Raw genomic sequence first — 19,471 nt, 5'->3', positions numbered from 1 at the left:
TCACAGAAGCACCTCTACCTTTCACCACTAGTGTAAGGTCCACCAGGGACCATAAGCCAATAGAGAATAGGGCACAGCAGAACTCCACTCGGCAGGCACAGGAGGTGGTAGACCCAGGTTTGCCAGCTTGCTGGCTGTGGAGAGTTCCTATGTGCAAGGGGAGTTCTCCACAGTCCATTTCCAGCAACTTTAAGACTGCTTTGTGGAAAGTGGCTTTAGTAGACCACAGAATCCAGCCCAGTGGCTTCACAGGAAGCAGGGCCGGCTCTGGCTTTTTGGCCGCCCCAAGCAAAAAAAAAAAAAAACGGGCCAGCCAGAACAGCAAAGCAAAAAAAAAAAAAAAAAAACCTGTGGCGCAGCCGGAGCGCGGGTGCAGGACCGGCTGGGGGGAGGAGGGGGAGGGAGCGGGCAGGAGAGAGAGAGAAGGGGGCGACCAGGGCTACAGCAGGGGCGCTGCCACGCTGCGCCGCCTCCTGCTGCCTGCCGCGAGGTCTCCGCTCCGGTCGGCGGGGAGGGAAGGAAGAGGACTGCCCTGCAGGGCGCTCCGCTCCTCCGCGCCGCCGCCCCCTACAGGGCGGCCGGAGCGGAACAACAACAACAACAACAAAAAAGCGGCCGTGCCGCCCTAGGATTGGACAGAATGCCACCTCCAACAATCTGCCGCCCCAAGCACCAGCTTGCTCAGCTGGTGCCTGGAGCCGGCCCTGACAGGAAGCAGGGTCAGGCCCTTAACAAGGACAGAAATGACGCAAAACATGACAGAGGACGTGGGCAAGAGCACAAGCAGATTCTTACCACCAAAGAAAAAAACAATTGAAAATAAGAAAAGAGGCCATTAGTAACTGAATCCAGATTAAAACAACTCTCTTCCTTATTGGTCACTAGTGCTAAGAAGTTTGTTAATTATGGAAAAAGCACAATTGGATTTTTACAAATAAAAAATGCTGTCCTACATAAACCGACCCAGAGCATCTGAATGTTAACACAAAAAACTTTTTAAGTTCTCTGCTATCAAATCATAAGAATTTAGCCCTGTTGAGCAGGTGGAAGAAGAAAATTACTTTGTGTAACTTTAGTAAAACGACCAAGGTGTATTGGTTGAACACAGGATGACAGTGAGCCGCCATTGTGATGTGGCTGTGAAAATAGCTAATGCAGTCCAAGGATGCATCAGGCAAGGTATTTCCAGCAGAGACAGGGAAGTGTTAGTACCATTATACCAGGCACTGGTGAGACCTCATCTGGAATATCGTTTGCAATTCTGATGTCCCATGCATGGACGACGGGCGAGGCTAGCCTGCCAGCCCTGTCCCTTCTGCCCAAGGCCCCACCTCCCAGTCCCTCCTGCTCCTCACCCCTGCATTCGGAGCCCCAAGCCTCTTGAGGCCCGAGCCGCATCAGGCAGCTGGCCCTAGCCACGCCAGGCCAACCCCCACCAGCTGGCCCGAGCCACCCCAGGTGGCCCAACCCCTGCTAGCCTGATCCCTGGGCCGCCCAGGCGGGCCTGACCACGGCTGGCTGACCACAGGCCAGCCCGAGCCACTCCAGCCCCAGCCTGAGCCGCCCTGGCTGGCCCAACCCCTGCCGGCGGCCCCGACCCCCAGGCTGGCCCCAACCATGCTGGCCCAAGCCACCCCGGCTGCCCTGACCACTGCCAGCTGCCCCAACTTGTCCGACCCTGGCCGTCCGGCCTGATCCCAGCTGGCTAGGCCAGCTTGAGCCACCCCGGGCCACTAGCTCAATCCCTGCCGGCCAGCCCAAGCTGCCCCAGAACACTGGCCTGACCCCTGGGCCAGCCCAAGCACTGGCCCAAGCCACCCCTGGCTGCCGGCCGAGCCCCGAGCTCCAGGCCTCAGCTGGAGCTGAGACCCTGCCGGCTTCAGGGTCAGGAGGGGCAGAGCCACAGCCTGGGCCCACCACCCCTGCTCCCATGTTTAAGAAAAAAGAATTCAAACTGGAACAGGTGCAGAGAGGGGCTACTAGGATGATCCATGGAATGGAAATCCTACCTTATAAGAGGAGACTCAAGGAGCTTGGCTTGTTTAGCCTAACCAAAAGAAGGCTGAGGAGAGATATGATTGCTCTCTATCAATACATCAGAGGGATAAATATCAGGGAGGGAGAGGAGTTATTTAAGTTAGGCGCCAATGTGGACACAAGAACAAATGTATAGAAACTGCCCATCAACAAGTTTAGGCTTGAAATTAGGAGAAGGTTTCTAACCATCAGAGGAGTGAAGTTCTGGAATAGCCTTCCAAGGGGAGCAGTGGGGGCAAAAAAATCTAACTGGCTTCAAGACTGAGATACAATGGCACATAACCGATCTGCAACTGCTGGCAGCAAATATCTCTAATGACTGGTAATGGGACAGTAGATGGGAAGGGCTCTGAGTTACTACAGAAAATTCTTTCCCAGGTATCTGGCTGGTGGATCTTGCCCACATGCTCAAGGTCTAACTAACTGCCATATTTGGGGTCAGGAAGGAATTTTCCCCTGGGGCAGATTGGCAGAGACTCTGAGGTTTTTTGCCTTCCTCTGCAGCAAGGGGTACAGGTCACTTGCACATTTAAACTAGTGTAACTGGTGGATTCTCTGTAACTTGAAGTCTTTAAATCACGTTTTGAGGACTTCAGTTACTCAGCCAGAGATTATAGGTCTATTACAGAAGTGGGTAGGTGAGGTTCTGTGGCCTACAATATGCAGGAGGTGATACCAGACACCTCTGTTCTTGGGGAACCAGGGTGCAGTATCCAGCCAGACTCATGAAAGATACCTCCTCCCCCCCCTCACCCCCGCCCCTGCTTAAACCAAAACCCATCAGAGGGAAAAAAACTTGCAGAGAGCAGTGAAGGGCATTGGGAGACACACCTAGACCCCTCCTGACAAGGGTGACAAGATTAAGACCTCTCCATTAGCATACACAATGGAGAGCAGAGACAACTCCCCTATCCTCATCTGCATGAAAGATGGGACAGGAAGATATCTCAATTTACATACAGAATGGAGAACAGAGAACCACACTGAATTCTGGGACCAGAAAAAGCAGGGAAGCACTGCATCCTGGGAATCTCTGCTCCAGATGCTAATGAACCTACACCTGCACACACACCCAGCTCACCAGTTATCAGACCAATTCTAGTAATGAACCCTTAATTGATATCCAAATACTGAAGCAGCCTAGTTGTATTGTGAGCTCCCTGGAAGAAAACACCACCCATAGCCAAGAGCGATCAGCTCCTATTGTCTAGTCTAAAGAAAACCCTTGAGTCATCAGTTTACCTATAAACAAATCTAGTGTTCTTCGAGTGATTGTTCACGTCCATTACACATTAGGTGTGCGCGCGCTGCGTGCACGAACGTCGGAAACTTTTTCCCTCAGCGGCTCCCGTCGGGCCTGCAGGGTCTCCCCTCCCGCCAGAGCGGCGCCCCGCTCTAGCGTATATATATCCCTGCCGGCCCGACCCTCCCTCAGTTCCTTCTTACCGCCCGTGGTGACGTTGGAACAACTCTATCTCTCGTCTGAGAGTGTCCCTTAGCATAGTACTCAGTGTTATCTTCAGTTATCAGTTCTTCAGTAGTTAGTGTTAAGCCCCTGGCTATTTAGAAAGACTTAAACTTCTGTTGTGTCGGGTGTTTGACCAACCCCGGCACCGGCCCTGGGCGGCGGGGCATGCCGCACGCCCAAGGCTTTAAGGCTTGTGCCACGTGCCGCAAGCCCATGCCAGTAAGCGACCCACACGACTCGTGTCTCCGTTGTCTGGGGGAAGCACATCAAAACGAGCGCTGCAAGATCTGCAAGGCTTTCAAGCCTAGGACTAAAAAAGAGAGAGACTCGCTTGAAGCAGCTGCTCATGGAGACTGCGTTACAGCCCTCCACTTCAACGGCACCGTCAACCTCGGTGCGGAGTGCCCCGGCATCGGTTCGTGATCCGACGCCGGCGGGGCAACCTAAGCCCACGGCACCGAATCAGCGGGAACACCTCCGGCACCGGTCGTCTTCGCCGGCTAAATCGAAGGGCCAACCCAAGGCCCGAGGACGTTCCCCGCACAGGAGGGTAGCGCCCGCGAAGACTGCAAGTGCTCCTAAGGTCGTTGCGGCCCCAGCACAGATCCCGGTACCAGTGGCTCCGGCGCCGAAAGGCCCGTCGAGCCCCGGGATAGGCGCGTCGAGTGAGGAGGAAGGGCTGGAGGAACTTTTGGAACAGCCCTCCACCCCGGACACATTTGAGGCAGCAAAGGACCTCATTGAATTGTCCGCTGAGGGCACCCTCCGCGCTAAGGACATTCCGCCGAGACTGCCATCCAAAGGCAAGCCGGCGATGATGCGCCCATCACGGTCGCCATCTCGGCACCGTTCACGGCGCCGGTCCCGGTCGAGCTCCGCCTCGGTGGACTCCCGGCTTCCCTCCGCGCAGAGGGCCGCACAACAGTCGGGCCCCAACAAGCGCAAGGCACTGGCCCAACAGCCCTGCTCGAGTAGGCACCGGGACTTATCGGTTGCGCGATCCCCGAGACCGTCCTCCCGCAGTCGTTCCCGGTCCCGGGGTCACCGGTACCGATCCAGGTCCAGGTCCAGGTCAGCAAGGCGCTACTCCCGGTCCCGGTCACGAAAGCACCGCTCTCCGACCCTGGACCGGCACCGTCCCACGGCACCGCCGTGGCCCTCTAGATCACCGTCCGTAGTTTCGGAGGTAGACTCGGGCCATTCCACCAGATATGCCCACAGAGCACAGACCAGTAGGGAGCACGAAGCCACTTGGCACCCACAGTGGGGCCACCCAGGGCAATGGCCATACTGGACCCCTTGGGCCTACCACCAACAAGGCCCCCCGTCCAGGACCTCGAGATCTGGCCCCTCGGGACACCGGTCCCGCTCTCCACAGTGGCGCCCACCCTCTCGCAAAGAGGTCACGGTCTCCAGGCCACCAGAGAGGGAAAGGGCTGACTCGGCACCGAGCCCCGCACCGTCCCAGACCCACGTCAGGGAACGCACTCCGGAGGAGCAACCAGCCGATGAGGAGTTGCAGGAGGAGGAAGACGCGCAAAAGGCCATGACCTCCTCCTCCTCGCCAGACGAAGCCGTGGCGGGCACAACCGTGCCCGGTCCTCCCCCGATTGACCATCGGGCGCACCAGGACCTGCTCCGCCGAGTAGCCCTCAATTTGGGGTTGCAGACAGAGGAGACTGTTGAGCAGGAGGACCCTATGGTCGACATTCTAAGCCTGGAGGGCCCCTCCAGGATCGCGCTCCCGCTCATAAAAACGGTCCAGTCTAATTATAAGACAGTATGGCAAACAACAGCCTCCAGTGCGCCTACTGCAAAGGGCGTAGAGAGGAAATACTTCGCCCCATCTAAAGGGTTTGATTTCCTATTCTCCCATCCAACACCATGTTTGCTGGTCGTCTCTGCGGTCAACGAACGGGAGCGACATGGCCAGCAAGCCCCGGCCCCCAAGGCCAAGGAGGCTAAACGCTTGGACTTATTTGGGAGAAAGGTCTACTCGTCCGGAGGCCTCCAGTTGAGGATCGCAAACCAACAAGCGATTCTGAACAGACACAACTTCAATTCCTGGGCATCGGTCTCCAAGTTCAAGGAAGCCTTGCCTCAGGGCTCGCAACCCGAATTTGCGGCCATAGTAGACGAAGGGAAGGCAGTAGCCAAGACCTCTCTACAGGCCTCCCTTGACTCCGCGGACGCAGCCGCCAGGACAATCGCGTCAGGAGTGGTAATGAGGCGCTCGGCGTGGCTACAGGCTTCCGGCCTTCCCCCAGAGATGCAAAACACCCTACAAGACCTTCCATTCGAGGGATCAGGCTTGTTCTCGGACCAGACGGACGCCAGACTGCATAGCCTCAAGGACTCTCGAGCTACCCTCAAGTCGTTGGGGATGCACACCCCAGTGACGCAGAGGAAGCCCTTTAAGCCCCAACCTCCGCAGAGGCAGTACCACCCTCGTCCTAGACAGGAACCGTACCGCAGGAGGGGCAGGGATAACAGGCGTAGACGCAACAACACGCCTAACCAGGGCCAGAATCATGGCCAAAAGCAAGCCGCAGCCGGGAAACAAGCAAGGGTTTTGAAGCTGTGATCGAGGACAGAGTACCAACCTCTATTCCAGATCCCCCTCTGTGTTTCAGGGACCGCCTGTCCCATTTTTACCGTGGTCACATATAACATCGGACCGCTGGGTCCTGCGCACGGTGGAGGCGGGCTACACCCTTCAGTTCTCCTCGCCTCCTCCCTCCCACCCCCCATCCCCGTCCCTCTTCAGGGACCCCTCTCACGAGCAACTCCTCATGCAGGAGGTACAGACCCTCCTCACAGTAGGAGCGGTGGAAGAGGTTCCTCCGGACCTCAGGGGGAAAGGGTTCTATTCCAGATACTTCCTCATTCCCAAAGCGAAAGGGGGCCTCCGTCCTATTTTGGACCTACGCAAACTAAACCAATGCAGAGTCCAAAGCCCCAGTACTCACAGCCCCATGCAGCTCTGGGCAGCCGTGATACTGGGCAGGGGCAGCTCTAGGCACCAGCAAAGCAAGCAGTTGCTTGGGGCGGCAAATTTGCAGGGGTGCAAGAATCCAGCATGGGAGCTGAGAACCGACAGGAGCTGTAGTTCCTTGGTTAGCTCCCTGCCTATAGAGCCAGCCCTGGAGCAGGGAAAGAACTACATTTCCCAGCATTCCCTCGGCCGCAATTAACAGGAAAGGGACGGGGAAGGAGTGTGGAACTGAAACCTCATGCTGCAGCTTGCTGTGAGTGGTAGGGACAGAGCCAGCTCTAGGTTTTTTGCCGCCCCCCCACCCCAGCCCTGGGCTCCCCCCGCACCCGTGTGTTGCCCCAGCCTTGGACTCTCCTCCGCCCACACCCCCTGCTGCCCCAGCCCTGGGCTCTCCCCCCACCCGCATCTCCTGCCACCCCAGCCCTGGGCTCTTCTCACCCCCCCCCACACCTGCACCCCCTGCCGCCCCAGCTCTGGCCCCCACCTGCACCTCCTGCTGTCCCAGCCCTGGGCTCTTTCCCCCCCCCCCCCCGCACCCACACCTCCTGCCGCCCCACCTGCACCTCCTGCCGCCCCAGCCCTGGGCTCTCCCCCAAAGAAAGAATTCGGTGGACTAAATGGACAGTGCACCTCTCTATCTGAAGCCTAGCAAGGGAGATATGTGGATCCCACTAGAATTTAAAATGAAAAGTAAGGGAGGGGAGGCTCTGGACCTGGGCAGCTTTAGGTACAGTACCAGGCATGTAGGAGGATTTACACTTCTGAGCCATGGAAGCAGAAATTGACTTTTCCTTTCCAGATTTAGCTAATATTAAGAAAGGGAATCTAGCACCTGCCTTCCAGATTTGAACACCTCAAAATTCAGGAGTGCTCAAGCTCAATTTGGGCAGCTGTTACTTCATTCCTCCCAAATCAAATATACTGATCCACTGTAACTTGCTGTAGAAAAAGTAGAATAAATTGAGCAAGAAATGCTTCCCAGTGGTTATTAGGACTGGAATTGCTATTTTCAACAGCCATTGCCTTTTTGTTTGTTTATTTGTTTAAAAGGAAGACAGTGATATTGCATTGGCAAATTCCCCATAGAAACAAAGAATGGAACAAAAGAATAATAAAGGCACCTCAACTTTTCCTCATTTATGAAGGACAGTCTTATAATATGCATCCAGATATCCTCCAATCACACAAGCTGAAAATTGTTCCACTTTACTGCAGTTCTGTAACCATATGGGAACCAATCCTGTCTGTGTTCTGTGCCCATCCAAAATTCCTGCTGAATGACCTGCCCTGGGAGCGAGTTACCAGTGACCCAGGGCTGGGGCGGCAGGAAGGTGTGGTAGGGGGGGAAGAGAGAGAGCCCAGGGCTGGCGGGGGGGACAGCCAAAATTTTTTTTGCTTGGGGCAGCAAAAAACCTAGAGCCGGCCCTGATACTGGGTCCACCTCCGGCCTGTCCTTCTTGGCAATTCCTCCCTGGCACAGTGCTCCTCCTGGCTCCTGTCGGCCCTGTCCTTCTCAGGCTTCAGGCAGGTTCTCTGCTGCTTCACTTTGCGAGGGCCTCTGCGGGCTGCTCCTCTCTCTCCCTCTCAGCTTCAGAGCCACCCCCTGGAGTTTCCCTCCTTTTTTCCTCACTCTCCCCCTCCCCCCTAGGAAAAAGATTTAAAGGGGCCATGCTCTCTAAATCCCAAAGGGGTTACAAATATTTATATTCCAATTTTATAATTATATGGTAAAAAGGAGAAAGTAAGCAATTTTTCAGTAATAGTGTGCTCTGATACTTTTGTATTCTTATGTCTGATTTTGAAAGCAAGTAGTTTAAGTGAGGTGAAACTTGGGGGCACACAAGACAAATCAGAGTCCTGAAAGAGGTACAGTTGTCTGGAAAGGCTGAGAGCTACTGCACTAGGCTAGCTCTGATCCATTGTCACCATTCCACTAGTTCAACGCATCACAGTTGGCTCCAAACGGATGCTGGAGTTCAAGAGTCTGGATTGGAACCTCTCCCCAGAACAAAGTGAGATCTCAGAGTCCTCACTCTCACTTTATCTTTCCACATACATTCATTCACACAAAACATGTTTAACACAGTTCCTAACAAGACAACAAAGAAATACAAAATAAAACCACCTGATGCACTGTAAAAAAAAAAAAAAAAAAAAAAAAAAAGGCACCGCTTAAGCAGATGTAAATTACCCCGCATCAGTAGGAACCCTCTCAATTTTACCTTTTTACCCCTCAGGTGAGCCGAAGAGCTGAATATACAAATTAACCTGGCAGCTGCTAGGAACACACCCTGAATTTTCCCTTTTCATTTTGAGGGAGCCAAAAAGGCCATGCACTCCTAGCCTGGCTCCCATTTGTAATGTGATGTATTTCAATGTGAAAGGTGCTAGGTAAATGCTGAGTAATAATTATTCTTAAATTTCAAATTTGCAAACTTTTTATAGCCATTTTTATCTCATTAACCATGACTAGCTCTCATGTTTCGAGAAATGTCTTTTGAAGTGTCTGATGATTGATTTTGTTGATCATTCTACTCAGATGGTGAGGCCAGGGGGGATCTGATGACTCTGCAATGATACATTTCTATGCAGAGCAACATAACCACCAAAAATTCAACAGTGTAAAGTAATCCAGTCATTATCGACAAGCAGGTAAGGAGCCACATCAGCAGACAAATCTCTGAAGCAGATGTTTCTAGCCTTTCTGCTAACCCTGGTGGGTGCTGGATGGGTGTCATAACTATAAAGGGAAGGGTAACAGCCCTCCTGTGTACAATACTATAAAATCCCTCCTGGCCAGAGACTCCAAAATCCTTTTACCTGTAAAGGGTTAAGAAGCTCAGGTAACCTGGCTGACACCTGACCCAAAAGACCAATAAGGGGACAAGATACTTTCAAATCTTGGTGGGGGGAAGGCTTTTGTTTGTGCTCTTTGTTTTGGGGGAGTTCACTCTTGGGACTAAGAGGGACCAGACATCAATCCATGCTCTCCAAATCTTTCTGAACAAGTCTCTCATATTTCAAACTTGTAAGTACAGCCAGGCAAGGCGTGTTAGTTTTATCTTTGTTTTCTCAACTTGTAAATGTACCTTTTGCTAGGGTGTTTACTTCTGGTTGCTGTAACTTTGAACCAACCTAAGGCTAGAGGGGGTTCCTCTGGGCTCTTTAAGTTTGATTACCCTGTAAAGTTATTTTCCATCCTGATTTTACAGAGATAATTTTTACCTTTTTCTTGAATTAAAAGCCTTCTTTTTAAGAACCTGATTGATTTTTCCTTGTTCTAAAATTCAAGGGGATTGATCTGGACTCACCAGGAATTGGTGGGGGGAAAGGGAAGGGCGGGGGAATGATTCATTCCTCCTTGTTTTAAGATCCAAGGGGGTTTGGATCAGTGTTCACTAGGGAGTTGGTGGAAGAGTCTCTCAAGGCTACCCAGGGAAGGGAGTTAGCCCATTGGGAATGGTGGCAGCGGACCAGATCTAAGCTGGTAGTTAAGCTTAGAAGTTTTCATGCAGGCCCCCACATCTGTACCCTAAAGTTCAGAGTGGGGAAGGAGCCTTGACAATGGGCAAGGTAAGTTAAATCTTCTCAGTTATCTAACCATATGTACAAACTTCAAAAATGAGCCAATTATAATATAGATGATCATGTTTGCTATAATTGGGCATTTTTAGGGCGTTCATAGGAATGGTGAGTATAAATGTAAGTAGATTTATAGAAAACAACATTTTATATCCTACCAGTGACACACAGGAAATGATTGAACATGTTTTTATTAACCTGGTGTGACTTACTGGTTCAGTAACAGTAGTTCAGAGAAAAGGGTTTAGAGAGACAGTTAATTTTAATGCAAGCAGCATGCTTTCAAAATTGGCTGTTTCAATATAAGGGCTGCTTTTCAGAATGTGAAAAAAGAGGTAAAAAGACATTTCACTGTGTATGAATTATCAAGCACTTAACCTGCCTCTGCCAGGGAGCTGCAATACCACAGCTGCACAAAAATATGTATCCATGGCTCTTTAAAAGGACCTTTTGAAAAGATGAAGATAATTATGAGCTCATAATTATGATAATTGGGAATTGTTTAAGAACACTTTATTAGATAACAAAAAAGGCATAATTTGATAGTCATGAAAGAAAGCTACCTCCATTAAAGACCATCCTGGTGAAGAGGGGAAGAGAAAGCAGTAACAAAAATAATTATAAACTTTTATTATAGACAGAGCGGTTAGTGCCAACCATAGTTAAGGTTTCCATTATAAGACTCTGTTTTCAGTTACTTAGAACTTTGCCTATCTTTAGCAGTTTACGCTGGAATTTTCTATGCTGGGTGACTTTCTAAGGCTGTATGTTCTGGGAAGTTTAAGATAAAATGGTTCTGCCATTTCTGAAAAAGGGATTTGGGAAAATTACGTGTCCTGTGTTCAAAAAATTCTTTAAATTGTTTCACTGAAAGCTGTAGCACACCTTTGCTTTGGAACAATGAATTGAAATTTGCCAGGGGGATCAACCTGGTGTCAGGCATGTGCCTTTTGCTGTCACTGTGAAAATTCACTCAAATTTGGCCAAGTTATGAGCCATGAAAAATCAAATTGCACATGCTCAGTTGAGGTTTGTGGATGGCTAAGTTCTCCAATGCTTTCATGTGCACTGAGAATTCTCCAATCTTTGAAGCTCTTATGTGCCAACTGGACTAAGTTTGTATCCTCCCCACAGTCATTGAATCTTCTCCATCCCAGAACTGCGGGTGCTGAGCAGGATTTGCCCTGTTATTGCTGTTCCAGATTGCTATGGGCCTGGGCACCAGAACTGAGAGCAGGAAGGCTGTGTCTCCTGTGCTGTCAATGTACCCCCCTGCTGGCACCTAGACAGCCTGGAGGAGGAATTCTCATGACTTGAATGCAGACAGGGTGAGGAGCTGGGGCAGGGGTAGGAGATTGCAGGGGGCAGAGGATAGCAGAGAGCGAGGGGTATAGGATTAGAGGGGATTGGTGGGTATATAAGCTTACAGAGAAGGGGTTAGAGCCAGGGGATGGGGAGGTTGGATAGGTGCAGAGGGGGAAGGAAGCGGGGGTCAGGATTTGGAGAGATTGGACAGACAGAGGATAAGAGGGGAGAGAGCTGGGATAGGAGTGGAGGTTGGATCGGAGCAGAAGGGGAGGGAGACAGGATCTGGGGAGTGGTTGAGGGTGTTGAATAGGAGCAAAGGGTGAAGGGGAGAGAAGACATGGTGGAGAAGTGGATAGGAGCAGAGTGGAAGGAAGTTAGGAGATGTTTGTAGAGGAGTGGATAGGAGCAGAGGGTGATGAGCACATGAGGCAGAAGTGTCTATAACCACTAGTGAACACTCCCCTCCAGAGCCTGAAATCAAACCTAGGAGTTCTGAGTCTTAAGATTCCTCTAACATCATCAAACAGTCATGAAAGCCACTAGGAAAATGTCTCTCATATTCTTTTCTGGTGTTTTGGTCCACACAGAGGATAACAACCTACTACTGCTACCAATTACTTCATTAGTTCAAGTGGCAGAGGTCAGTGCTACTGTAGTGCTTAGGAACCCTAGTCATGGACTAACCTCTTCTCTCCCCCCCCCCCCCCATGCACTAGGCACTGTACAAACACAGAACATATTCACTATTTCATACACAAGTTATTGGACTCAATATTCATTTATATAGTAGAGAACAATAATTTTTTCCACTGTAGAAATGTCTGGTGAAACTATATGGCCTGTGTTAGGCAGGAAATCAGATACGATTATCATAATGGCCCCTTCTGGCCTTAAAATCTATGAATTGCCAATAGGTCACTTACTAGCCAGCCTTAAAGAAGAAAAGTTAGTTACAACTTTTGATTAAAAATCTTTGTCACAAGTATTGCTTGCGAATGATAACCGTTGAACTCTGCTACAATATTGAATACGGGTGGATTTTATGCTTTTTTCAGAACCAAGGAAAAACAGCTTTGTTTTTCCTTTTGTGTGATTGTCTAGGAGGATGCAAAGACCATGATTATTTCAGTACCTAAAAGTTGAATAACTTTGGCATGACAAATTTGAATTTGTTCAATTTTTTGGTGTGCACAAAATTTTTAGGATTTAATAATTACAAAAGGATTGTTGAAAGGACCTTTGCCGGGCCTAAAATAAACTGACTAGTAAAAGCTGTTCTGAAATAATTTGTGGTCTCCAGCAAGGATTGATAATTAATTCGGGGGTTCTCAAACTGTGATGTGTAGAACACTTGGTGGTGGTGAGCTGCAGAGAATCATGAGCTTTCTGGGGCTCACTTTTTCCCCCTTATTTCCAGTTGATTAAAATGCATTAAGAGAGCCAAAAATGAATCAACCTCTTCCCATTTATAATGTTTTCTGCATAGGCTATTGTAGTTGCCATTGTATTAAAAACATGAAAAATATTTTTAAGTGATTAAAAAAGTCCCTTTTTCAACACACATTTCATATGCTAATGCTTTTTGTTAATTAAAGATTCTAAATAGGGCACACGGCAATGTAATTGAGAGGCTTTTCAATTTCTTCTATTGATAGCTACCTCCAGTCATGTATAATTATACACTCCCTCATGGAACACAGTCCATAATGTTAATTATTTTCCAAAATAAGAAATGCACCTCATCTTATCTCAAACATTTCTCTAATTAAACCAATCAAAACATAAAAAACCATAAGACTGAACATCAAGAACACGGTCTCTATCCAATGGGACACAGTGCCGAAGTTTTCATAGATCACTTCCTTTCTGCATTGTGTTATCTGCTATCTCTGTACAGCAGATAAAGGACCTCTCTCTAAATAGAAAATGAAAGGTAAAGTGAGAGAGATCAGAATGCCACAAATATGCAGCATGTCTTATTCATGTTTTATTTTAATTAGCCTATACATTATGGACAGGGTTTTCATTCCTTCTCCCTTACCTCTTCCCCTGAGTGAAAGCAGAGATCTCTTGTTCTCCTTTATTATGATGCAATAATATTGACATGTGATTGATTATGACAAGCTGACTGTATGTTGTTAAAAATTACACCATAGTTTTAAATTCAGGTCATTCTACATCTCTACACATCATTTGACAGGACAGAGAGCAGCTTAATTCTCCATGAGGGAGCTGTGCAGTATTTAGGACAGATTGTAGCCCCTTACAGTGGTGTATAATGGAATAATCCCACTGACTTCATCTGGCCAAGGTGATTGCCATTAAGCTAGCTTGAAAAAAATCAAACACAAAGGAGACTGCTTCTAAGATGGGGTTCCTATAAGGATCTGCAGGAGAGGGATAGATCCCGCCGAGGAATGACTGGACCAGTCACTGGCCTTTGTAAAGCTAAGGAATAAAAAATTGCTAAACACAAGAATGTGGACCATTGTCTCTGCTCTCAAGAGGGCCAGTAACAGCTGCAATGGCTGAGGTATACACCAGGAGATCACTCAGACCTTTCTTGAAAGCTGACATGAGAAAATCCAAAGTATGCTGGTGCAAACAGGACAGGCAGTGACCAGAGGTGAAAGTAAACCAGTACGGTCCAGTCCGGCCGGTATGCTGTGCCGGACCGGCTTCCCCAGGCTGGTGATTTAAAGGGCCTGGGGCTCCCGGCAGCGACGGGAGCCCCAGGCTTTTAAATTGCCGCAAGAGCCCCTGGGTGGCGGAGGCAGCTCAGGCAGTGATTTAAATGATCCTTTAAATCACCGCCGGAGCCCCCGGCTGCCACTGCTACCCCAGGGGCTCCGGCAGCGGGGCTCGGTTGGCAATTTAAAAGGTCTGGGGCTCCGGTCACTGCCGGGAGCCCCGGGCCCTTTAAATCGCCACTGGAGCCCCGTTGCCAGAGCCCTGGCGGTGATTTAAAGGGCCCGGGGCTCCGCTGTGGTAGTGGGGGCTGAGGGCCCCGGGCCCTTTAAATCACCGCCGGAGCCCCGCTGCCGCTACCCCAGGGCTCTGGCAGCGGGGCTCGGGTGGCGATTTGGCGATTTAGAGGGCCCGGGACAGTGATTTAAAGCAGTGGTTTCCAAAGTGGGGGGGGGTGCGCAAGAGGATCCTTGGGGTTGTGCGGCAGGCGGAGTGCTTTTTTTTTTTTTTTTTCTTCAGGAGAGAGTCCGAGCGGCTTTTTTTTTTTTTTTTTTTGCTTCAGTCTGGCAGGGGGTGCGTGCTCAAAATTTTTTTACTGATAGGGGTGCGCGATCAAAAAAGTTTGGAGACCACTGCGGAGCCCTGAGCCCTTTAAATCTCTGCCAGAGCCCCGAGCCTGGGGTAGCGGTGGCAGCCGGAGCCCCTGGGGCTCCGTCAGTGATTTAAAGGGCCCGGGGCTCCGCTGTGGTAGCAGCAGCTGGAGCTCCGGGCCCTTTAAATCACCTCCTAGCCCTGGGGCTCCCAGCCGCCGCTACCGCAGCCGGAGGCCTGGGCCCTTCAAATCTTGATTTAAAAGGCCTGGGGATTTAAAGGCCCCGCCTCTTCCGATTGAGGCCCTGCCCCCTGCTCAGGACTCTGGAGTACCGGTAAGTCCTTTAAGTTACTTTCACCCCTGGCAGTAACGTTCCTGGAGTCACAAAGCTAATGAGCTCCTCCAAATCCTACAGCAGTTTCCCGTACTTTTGAAAGCAGAGACTCGCTTTACCAATCTTACCATGTGTCTTTAAAGGTCTACACATCTTAGTTTATATATAGTTTGTGCTATCCTCCTCCAGTTAGTCCTTCGCACACATTCATTTTAGGAAATGGTAGTGCAGAACTTCATAATACAATACTTTATCCCCTTCATGCTTTGATGAATAGTAAACAATTTTGAAATTTAAAGTATACTGTATCCTCACTGGCATCTGAGTTAGCTCCTATTAGCAGGAATGGGGCAATTCACCACTCAGAATTATTGTTTCAGACTCTCTGCAAACTCATTTTTAACTGAAACTAATAAATACAGTAACTCCTCACTTAAAGTCGTCCTGGTTAATGTTGTTTCGTTGTTATGTTGCTGATCAATTAGGGAACATGGTCGTTTAAAGTTGTGCAATGCTCCCTTCTAACGTCGTTGGGCAGCCGCCTGCTTTGTCCACTGCTTGCAGGAAGAGCAGCCCGTTGCAGCTAGCTGGTGGGGGCTTGAAACCAGGGTGGACCGGCAGCCGCCCTATCAGCTCCCCACTCCCCTAAGTTCCCTGTGCAGCAGCTGCCCAGCAGGCTATCAATTGCTGGCAGTTCAGCTGTCCCTCCCCCCACTGCCATGTGCTGCGCCTGCCCTCTGCCTTGGAGCTGCTCCCCAAAACTCCTGCTTGCTGTGCAGGGGGGAGGGGAGAAAGAGGGGGGCTTTCAGGGTGTCCCTCTCCCCCCTGCTCCTGCACCCCGCTTACCCCATCTTCCATAGAGTGGGGGGACACATGACAGGGCTCAGGACGGAGGGAGCTTGCTGGCAGCAGGTGCGGTCTCAGCAACCTGATCTAATTGACAAGGCAGTGTACTTAAGAGTAGGGTCAGCGTACTTAAAGGGGAAATGCGCATCTCTCTCTCTCACACACGGTGTGTGTCTCTGTCTGCGATGCTGTCTCCCCTCCCTCCATTCCTGCTGCCTTACAGAGTGTGAGAGTTAACCCTTGAGGGCTCAGCCAATTGCTAGTTCATCATTTAGCAGTAAGGCATTCCCTGGGAAATATCCCACCCTCTGACTCCTCCACCTCAACCAAGCTTCACAATCATCATCACTGTGTACCAGTATTAAATTGCTTGTTTAAAACTTATAGTGAGAGTGTGTGTGTGTGTGTGTGTGTGTGTGTGTGTGTGTGTGTGTATACACATAGTCTTTTGTCTGGTGAAAAAAATTTCCCTGGAACCTAACTCCCTCATTTACATTAATTCTTATGGGGAAATTGGATTTGCTTAACATCGTTTCGCTTAAAGTCACATTTTTCAGGAACATAACTACAATGTTAAGTGAGGAGTTACTGTATATTTATTTGTTAACTTCCAGAAAATTCATTCAGCATTCAGAGTAAAAGCAATAATTTTGGGGAGGATACACTGTATTCTTCATACGTTACAAAAAAGTTGAGTCCCTGCTTTTAAGTGCATAACTCAACACTACATTAGCTGCAGAGTTGCAACTAGCATCTCCATAACTGGATATGTATTGGCTTTCGATACAGAATACAAACATACATATGCACAAATACGGTATAAGCCAACCGAACGTTGTTGGGGTTTAGTGTGCAGATGCTGGGTATGTGACCTGTGATCTAGAGGAGCTCAAACTAGATGATGTGGTGTTCCCTTCTGGCCTTAAACTGTGTGACTTTATAACACTTTTTGAATGTTCAGAAATACACCAAAAAGTCCAAACTAAATATGAAAATTGTTTTACATCAAAAATACTTCTTTTAAAGACTGACACATACTATATCCAACAGTTACTAAAACATATATAGAAAACATCAACTTGTAACGTCCCACAGACTGTACCATTTCATAGGACAGCACAGTCCCAAAAAAGTACATTGTGAACACTACATTTTGTTTGTACAGGATTAATATGAATTTAGGTTGATATCCAACACTAAGAAACATTCCTTTATCATAAGAAGTGCCATCATTGCAGAGTGGGTTTTTTTTCAGTATATTTTTTTATTAGGGATTCCTGCCATCATATCAACATACAAAACAATCAGGATATTGACAGAGAAATGTGAAATGCACTGTACAAAGATAAGGCTTGAGTTACAGGTACATTTTCCCCTCAGGTCTTTTGTATTTCTATGAAATAAACCCATTTTTAATTCTTCCCAGAGTAGCATTCATAAATAAATGACAAACCACAAAATAGATTTCAAGTACATAACATTTTACCATATATCCAAGCACAGACAAATACACAATACTGTACCTACAAATTCTTCATAATCCAACTCTGTCATCGTCAGCATTAAATACAAGATTGTTTCTATGTGTGTGGATATGTATCTGCCATACTGTGTGTGTGTTTGTATAATATACACACAGTGTGTGTAATACACAAAGTTCCAGCCCTTTAAAGTCCCAAGTCTTACGTCGTAAAATGGTATGTTACAGGAACTCTATGTTTCTCAGTGGAATTCAGTTTATAGACCAGAAAAGCTCCTGCATAGTGAGAGGAATTTGAAAGACCAGGGCTGTATACACATACAGTAAAATACACACACACAACACACACATACACACTTGCATTTAATCCTACATATCTCCTTATTGCACTATCAATTCTCTGAGGTAATTTTTTCCTCATGCATTAACCATTTTCTGATAGAGTTAAATCAAACAAAACAAATGCTCCTGTTTCTGGAGCTCTATGACTTTACATAGACAAAACTACACTTTAGAACACAGCACCTAACTTTTTATAATTAAAGGACTTAATAAATAGGATCCAGCATGGAACCCTGCCCCTGTATTCTAGCAGGCTGCCAGCTTTCCTAAACATCACCACCTAGAATCCATCAGCTGACATCTTTGTTTAGGAAACCATTTGTATGAATAATATCCTGTTAATGGCAAATGTCTACTTTAGTTCACTGTCAAAAGTTCTATTAGGTGGATAATTCTTGTTTAAGGGGAACAGATTGTTTAGCTGGACATTACGCAAGATGAAATACACACAAGATGACTAATCAATAGTGATTGTCATTGGGACCAAGCTAGTGACGAAAGAGAGTGAGAAGAGAGGGGACTAAATGGTTCTATGTAGTCTTTGTTCTTTGGGAAATGAGGAAACAACCCAAATGGTTACAATGGAGAAGAACAATTCCTAAGAGCTATGATTTCTTTTTTGACACCTCTAAAAGGATAAAACAAATTCCCCTGTTGGAAATTTCCAACTGATCATTTGCAAAGGTTTAGAGGAAACAGAATTGCAATTCCCCTTGTCAACCATAAATGATTCTGAAGTATATGAATTACAGTTACTGTTACAATATGTATGTACAATATGACAAAGACTCAAATATATCTTATTTAAAAAAAAATCTCTTTATAAAGTACACAGACATTATGGGGTGAAGTTGCAGCCAGTACATAGACAAAACTTCCACTGGCTTTAATGGGAGTTTTATTTGTGTTATGGCTGAAGGATCACACCTAATGCTTTTGCTTTAAAAAACAACAATCCTCTATGATGATGCTCCAGTTTACAAAATACAATTTCCTTTTTTCTGTAGCATTTGGATTGGGGTAAGGGTGTCCTACTGATTTTTCTAAATGCTCACAAGGTTTTATGTATATTCTCTACACAATATTGGGAGCAAATCCTCAGCACATTAAAGTAACAATGAACCTCATTGACTGGAGTCCTATCAATAGGGAAATAGTATGAGTACAATGCCACACATACATGGTAAGACAATCAGCATGCACAGGAAATGATGTCACATTAAATGATGATTCTCTGGGATGTGTTTCACAGAATAGTGACAAAAGGAATAAAGAACCAAGATATTTCTCTTAAAAATATTTTGTCCTTTTATTATGATTCAGTAGAATATCTGCATGTCAACTGTACAATCTAATGCCTTGATTTTTAAAGTATTGTATATTTTTTATCCTCTAGCCATTTTTAAAAAGTAGGTTACTTATCTACCAATATAACTAGACATTTCTGATATTTACTATCTCTTCATCTTTCCATGTTATGTACAATAATCTACATTTAGTCCAAAGATCCATCACCTTCTGGCAAAACTTACTTGCACTGTCTTGTAAAAACTTACCACTGATTGAAGTGTAAGATGACAGGACACAGATGAAGGTGGATTATCATTTTCTCAATGATATTCACCACCTTTAGCTTTAGAACTGTGCCATTAAAAACTTACTTGAGGATTCTGTGTCATTTCATCTCCCCTCACGAGTCCCCCCGCACTTGAATAAACTTTCTGTATGTTCTACAAACTGTAGGCCATCTTTTATAGAGTTATAATAAACTCATTGTCCATCCAAAATATTTTAAAAAC

Source organism: Emys orbicularis, chromosome 6, assembly GCF_028017835.1.
Source record: "Emys orbicularis isolate rEmyOrb1 chromosome 6, rEmyOrb1.hap1, whole genome shotgun sequence".
NCBI classification, from domain to species: Eukaryota; Metazoa; Chordata; order Testudines; family Emydidae; genus Emys; species Emys orbicularis.
This window is presented reverse-complemented; position numbering follows the sequence as displayed.